Raw genomic sequence first — 6,080 nt, forward strand, 5'->3', positions numbered from 1 at the left:
GTGAAGGACAATATTGAGCTGAGCAGAAAACACTGTGAACTACAATGATCCTGCTTACTTTGGAAAAGGAACCAAACTGACAGTTTTAGGTAATTATTTCCATTCATTACTGTTCATTCATGACTATTTAGAGTCCAAACACGTTTTCTTGTTGTTGTTTTTGTTTTTAACAACCCTAACCAACACACCAAACTTCAGCTCTAAAATGAGTGAAATTGGGCTTCTTAACTGACTAACAATAGCATAATTGCTGCATAAAAGCTGTAAATATTATAAAAATATGCCATATAAAATAGAATAGAACGAATTCAGTTTAAAAGCCGGTGAAGAAACACAGAATGTGAGTGTGAGTCAAATCCACTGTGACTCCAGTGGTTCTGAAGCTCACTTCGGCGGAGGAACAAAATTAACCGTTTTAGGTAAGAAACAATAAAACGTGTTGTCTATTTACAGTAAGACAAGAGAAAAGTAGAAGTGGATGTTTTGGAAAAAAGCAACTGCAGCTTCATGAGTTCTATATAGTTTGAGTTTGGCTCGGAGTTTTAGGTCACTGATGTCAAACACTGTGTCAGTACGAGGCTTATTTCGGCGCTGGAACAAAACTGACTGTTTTAGGTGAGTTTAAAGTAACTGGAACAGTGTTAAACAGACTTGTGGTGCAGGAAATTATCATAAAAGAAGATGGTATTAAAATGAGAGTTTCCTGATACTGTAAATTCAGCTGTGCACATTCTTTTGTGGATGGAGGTTGGTGAGGAAGTGATAAAAGACGAGTTGCCTCAGAAAACAAGAGGCAACATGCAGGACAAGGTTTTGTTCCAGTTGAAATTCTCTGTGCTCATACACCGAAGCTTACTTTGGAGCTGGAACTAAACTCACCGTTTTAGGTAAGAAATCCCTCAGAAATAACAGCACTGACTCAAATCTCTCAGCTTATATTCATATCAAGGTTAAGAAAACACTTACTGGGAAGAAAATGCACCAACTTCAAGCGAAAACGTAAGAATTGAGTTTTGAAATACTGCGAGTTTCCAGTCCGAGGCTTTACTGAACTCACTGTTTTAGGTAAGAAATCCTGCAGAAAATCTCTCTCTTAACATTATAGTCACAGTTTAGAACATAATGATGATCGGGAATAAAATAGTTGTAATAGAATGTTGTGTAAAGTATTTAAAGTTTGGCTCTGAATATGACGGTCACCGTGAGGTCTTAACAACTCCGTGTGAAATACTGTGAGTTTCCAGTCAGAGGCTTACTTTGGAGCTGGAACTAAACTCACTGTTTTAGGTAAGACAAGTAAAATACGTTAATATCACATCTTATAGTATAGATACACAAATGTATATACAGTATTTATAAGTTATAATTAATAACAGAGTTGGTCTAAAGCTTAGAGAGACGATCAGTTTTTCCTGTAGCCTTGTATCAGTGTGAATAACTTCAACCCAGCTTACTTTGGCAGTGGCACCAGACTGACAGTTTTGGGTAAGAAAAGATGTTCCTGTGCAAAAGTGCTTCATTTCTCACCTTAATGTAACCTAGTTGTGTAAGTGTTGTTAATTATCTCGTGTGTGCACGAAAATGTAAGAAAACGGCTCAAGTTCAGATACAGAACTCAGTAATATGTGACTGTCAATGTTTAAAAAGTATTGAATGAACAATAATTAAATTATAAGGGATAATTATTAGAGAAATAGGAGTTGAGTTCAGTTTGTGTCAGTTTTTCACCTGTGAGTCAACAATGTGCTCTGGATCTTATCCTGCTTATTTTGGAGAGGGAACCAGACTAACTGTTCTTGGTAAGATTGTTCTAATCCTTTAAAAAAAATAACAGACATCGATGTGCAGATATACATATGTGGTTTGTGTGATCTGTTAAACTAGAAATCTTGTTTGTCTCATGATTAAACTATGGTGTTAACATGTCGCCACTTTGTTTACTCATGATTCATAAATGGCTTATCATTAGATGTTTTAACTCAGTAGATAAAAAAGGTGTATTAGTGATTTATACTTATACATCTGCACAATTTATAATTCTTTATATCTGCCTTTGTGTAAAATATATGAATAGTAGCAATAAATGGTGTTAGTTCATTTTAAGCTTCTTAAATGTGAATATTTTCTGGATTCTTTGCTCTATGTATCATAGTAATCATTAAAAATGAATCATTTCAGTTTGTGGACAAAACATCATCATTTCAAAGTTTGACATTTTCCTGATATTTCATGGACGTTTTACCTGCTCCTTAACAACACAATGATGAACACGTGGTTCATCAAGTTTTAAATATCAAATATAAATCACAGACTCCATTGTGAATCAATTTATCCCAAAACTTGAACATTTAACTGAAGATCAAACTGCAGGTGAAAGGATGATTTTTCCCCGATTCATACCCAAACACTCTTTTTATCGTATTTGTTTTGCAGAGCATGATGCCAAAGAACCAAAGGTGGAGGTGTTTAGGCCGTCGTCAAAGGAGTGTCGGAGCCTGAAGGACAATGAAAGAGAGAAGACTTTACTTTGTGTGGCCAGTGAATTCTACCCAGACCACATCAGCGTGTCCTGGAAGGATGATGGGGGGGAGGTCATCCCAGGTGTTGCCACTGACGAATTTGCCGTGCGGGACGGCAAGTACTACAAGATCAGCAGCAGACTGAGAGTCTCTGCTGAAGACTGGTACAACAAGGAGAAGAAGTACGAGTGCTTGGTCACATTCTTCAATGGGTCGAACTACATCAATCGTTCAGCCTCCATCTTTGGTGAAGAAGGTATGTTCATAATCTAAACCTGATCTGGACACACATGGACACAATCATCTGTTCTTAAAAATACATGTTTTTATTTTTCTTCCAGCTCCAAAAGACCTGCATATCAGAGGTGAATATATGACCCTGTGCTTCTGCTCATGTCACTGCATCACTTCAAACCAACATCAGCTGTCTGTTTCCCCTCTTTGAATCACGATTGCATCTCATCATGTCAATGTTTCCAGAAAACTACCTGAGGGCCACACAGAAAGCCAAACTCTCCTACACTGTGATCATCATCAAGAGCAGCATCTACGGAGCCTTTGTGGCCTTTCTGGTCTGGAAACTGAAGGTTTGTCAACACACAGCCTTTTAGAAATCAGTCAATGAAAAGTTCACGACTAATGAAGACATCGTGTTTCCTCTGTGATTGTTTCAGGGTTCAAGTGGGAAATAGAACGACTGAGAGAGAGACGAGCAGAGGACAATGAACTGATTTATGTAAAGAAAACATATATTCCGCTCACATTTTACTTACATACTCTGAAAATGAAACAAACAAACAGATTTTTATAGATTCTTCATCATTAAATGTGTTTTTCTTCTCAATAAAAGTGTTTCAAAGAACTTTTGTCTATTTTCCTTCATATCAGACATCTGCATGTACAAACTGTGGTTTAATCTAAACAAGAAAAAAAGGATTAAACACTTCTGTACAGATCTGTACAGAACGTTCAAATCAAATGTGTTTTAACAGATATGATATTTTTGTTAGAGGTAGATTATTACCACACAAAAGAGTTTAAACTGCTTTAAAAAATCAAAACCACGTTGTTGTTTTTTTACTGTATATGACCTACAAATAAACACTGCTGTGCTCAGATTTAAACATTAACACTTCGTACAATAATACAAATCAGCAAACCCCTGCTCTTTTAGGAAGTGGACAGAACAAATGAACAAAACAAAAACAAGTGACAGAGAATAAGGGCAACAGAAGACAACTCTGACAAATCAATTCATTCTTTTAAATCTAGCCTTAAAAACCTATAGCTGTTTGCCCCCGCGTTTAAATAAAAGTACAAATATACTACGCATACTATTTATTTTACCGCTCTATTTAAATGTTTTATTGGGTTTTAGTATACCTTTTATGTCTTTAGTGCGTCTATTGCTGCTGTATTTCTTTCTTTTTTTATTGTAAAGTACTTTTACTTTTTTGTTTCCAGTAAAAGACCGATGGCGTTTGAGCTGTAATGTCAATGTCGAACAATTTGCTGTGAAAAAACATCAATAAAATAAAAACCAGTCTTTGTGAAAGGTCATAAATAAACAATTAAACAAAACTGTACCTTGTTGGAGAAATTGCAGAGAATTGGATGCAGGTCAATGCATATTTTTTGGGAAATGTGATAAAACAACCCAATTTTGGAAAATAATATATGATTCATGACTGAAAATACTAGCTCCCCTTGTCTTAGATCTGTGTAACGTATGTCAAAATATACAATTAAAGGACAGATAATTGTAAAGGATATCTACATAATGGACTACTAAAAGACTACAGGAAGCTGAAAAGAAAAATGTATAAAACGGACAATATTTAAGAAAAGAACAGCGACAAATGGGTGAATGGCAAAACTGTAGCGTAAAACAGCTTTGAGTTGTCATCAAGAGTAGAAAAGTGCTAAATAAATACAAAACATTTACCCTTTACAAAGACCACAGGAAAGACCGCTGATTAAAAGACTGAGTAGAAGAAAATATGAACATCTTCTGAGAAAGTAACTCCCACATTTGGTTATATGTTGGTTTTACACTAATATAAAACGTTCAATAAAAAATCTTTTTTGAAGCCCTTTGTGTTTCATTTTATTCGTATGAAAAGTGCTTATGAAATAAAGTTTGATTTGCTGATTTGTGCTGCAACTCATTTTCATTTTCCATGAATCGGTCCATTATTATTTGTTTTATTATTACTTATTTCTCCTTTCAATATATAAAAAAAACATTAACACCCATGGCTATACTTTACAATACAGGTCAATTATACAGGTCAACATTATTTAATCAGCATTTATTAACTGTTAATGTTTTGACTAACCATATTAATAAAGTTATATATATATACAGCTGTTCATAACTGATTTAAATGACTGGAAATCTTGTTCAATAGTTAACTTTTATTAAAGGTTTCTGTAACAGTTGACAGTTTCAGTGACATTATATAAAATATTATTATAGACATTATATAAGCACTCAAATGATGACACTTTACATTTAACTAATGCTCCTCCTTGTCCTTTTGTAAAGTAAACAAAGCATCACTTAAAACATGTTCCACCAACTGTGTGATTGTTTAAGGGCTTTGATAAGGGTTAACAATGGTTAATAAGTAATATAAATACTAAAAATAAATAAGTTATTACTGTGTTAACCTTGAAAAATGTATGAATTAATACCGTAATTAACCTGAACATCATTAAAGTTAGTCGTTAAAACACGTACAACAGGATTTACTAATGTTGTGGAGTGTTCACAAACCCAGTAATTGTCAAAATAGAACAACAACATAACAGGAGTGTCATCTGTGTAAAAAGTGTGCAGAGGAGCAGAGAGCGACAGCAGAGCAGCGGATGTGGGCACAGAGCGCGTCCTGCACAACGCTCTCTGCGCTCAGAAACGACACAAGTGCAAAACTCCCACATCACCACAGCCCTCGTCTCTGAGGACGCACCTGCAGCTCTGCACCAACCCACAGGTCACACAGTCACACAGAGGAAACTTCCATTTCTGTGTCAACTGAAGCTTTGTATGACACACAGCAGCTGCTCACCGTTGTTGACTAAAGACAATAACAGATATGTACTTTGTTGCCGATAAATACAGAAAACTAACACAAAATATCTAATCTAGAGCCGCAAAACAACTGCTATATTACTAAATGAATCTGCTGTTTATCAACTATTTGGATATTTCTTTGCTTCATATAACAAATAAATCATTTTGGTGAACTGAAATGTGTTTGTGATTGTTGCTGCCTTGTGAAGCCTGTTGCAAGTTCTGCACTGTAAAAAAAGAAAAAGGTGTAAAAACTTAAAATTTCAAGGCAAACGATTGTGAGTTTTTAAAAAAGTTAAATCAACTAATATTATTTTGATGGACAAACTTGCAAGTTAGAGTTGTGCCAACTCAAAATTCCCTTTTCAAACAATTTGGCTAACTAATGTTGTTCAGATAATGTAAAAAAAAAAAAAAATAAATAACATTTTAAATTTTGAGTTGGCACAACTCAAGTTTGCCTAACAAAATAATATTAGTTGATT

The 6,080-nt window shown here is 34.8% G+C and overlaps 1 long non-coding RNA gene across 1 annotated transcript; it reads left to right on the forward strand.

The window, feature by feature from the left end:
* The first annotated feature begins 2,464 nt into the window (after positions 1-2,464).
* LOC310925430 lies at positions 2,465-3,301 on the forward strand. Its single transcript, XR_014592801.1, has 4 exons — positions 2,465-2,775; positions 2,861-2,884; positions 3,000-3,106; positions 3,194-3,301. It is a non-coding gene; the product is annotated as an uncharacterized lncRNA (long non-coding RNA).
* The last annotated feature ends 2,779 nt before the right edge of the window (positions 3,302-6,080 follow it).

Source organism: Microchirus variegatus, assembly GCF_963457635.1.
Source record: "Microchirus variegatus genome assembly, chromosome: 3".
NCBI lineage: Eukaryota > Metazoa > Chordata > Actinopteri > Pleuronectiformes > Soleidae > Microchirus > Microchirus variegatus.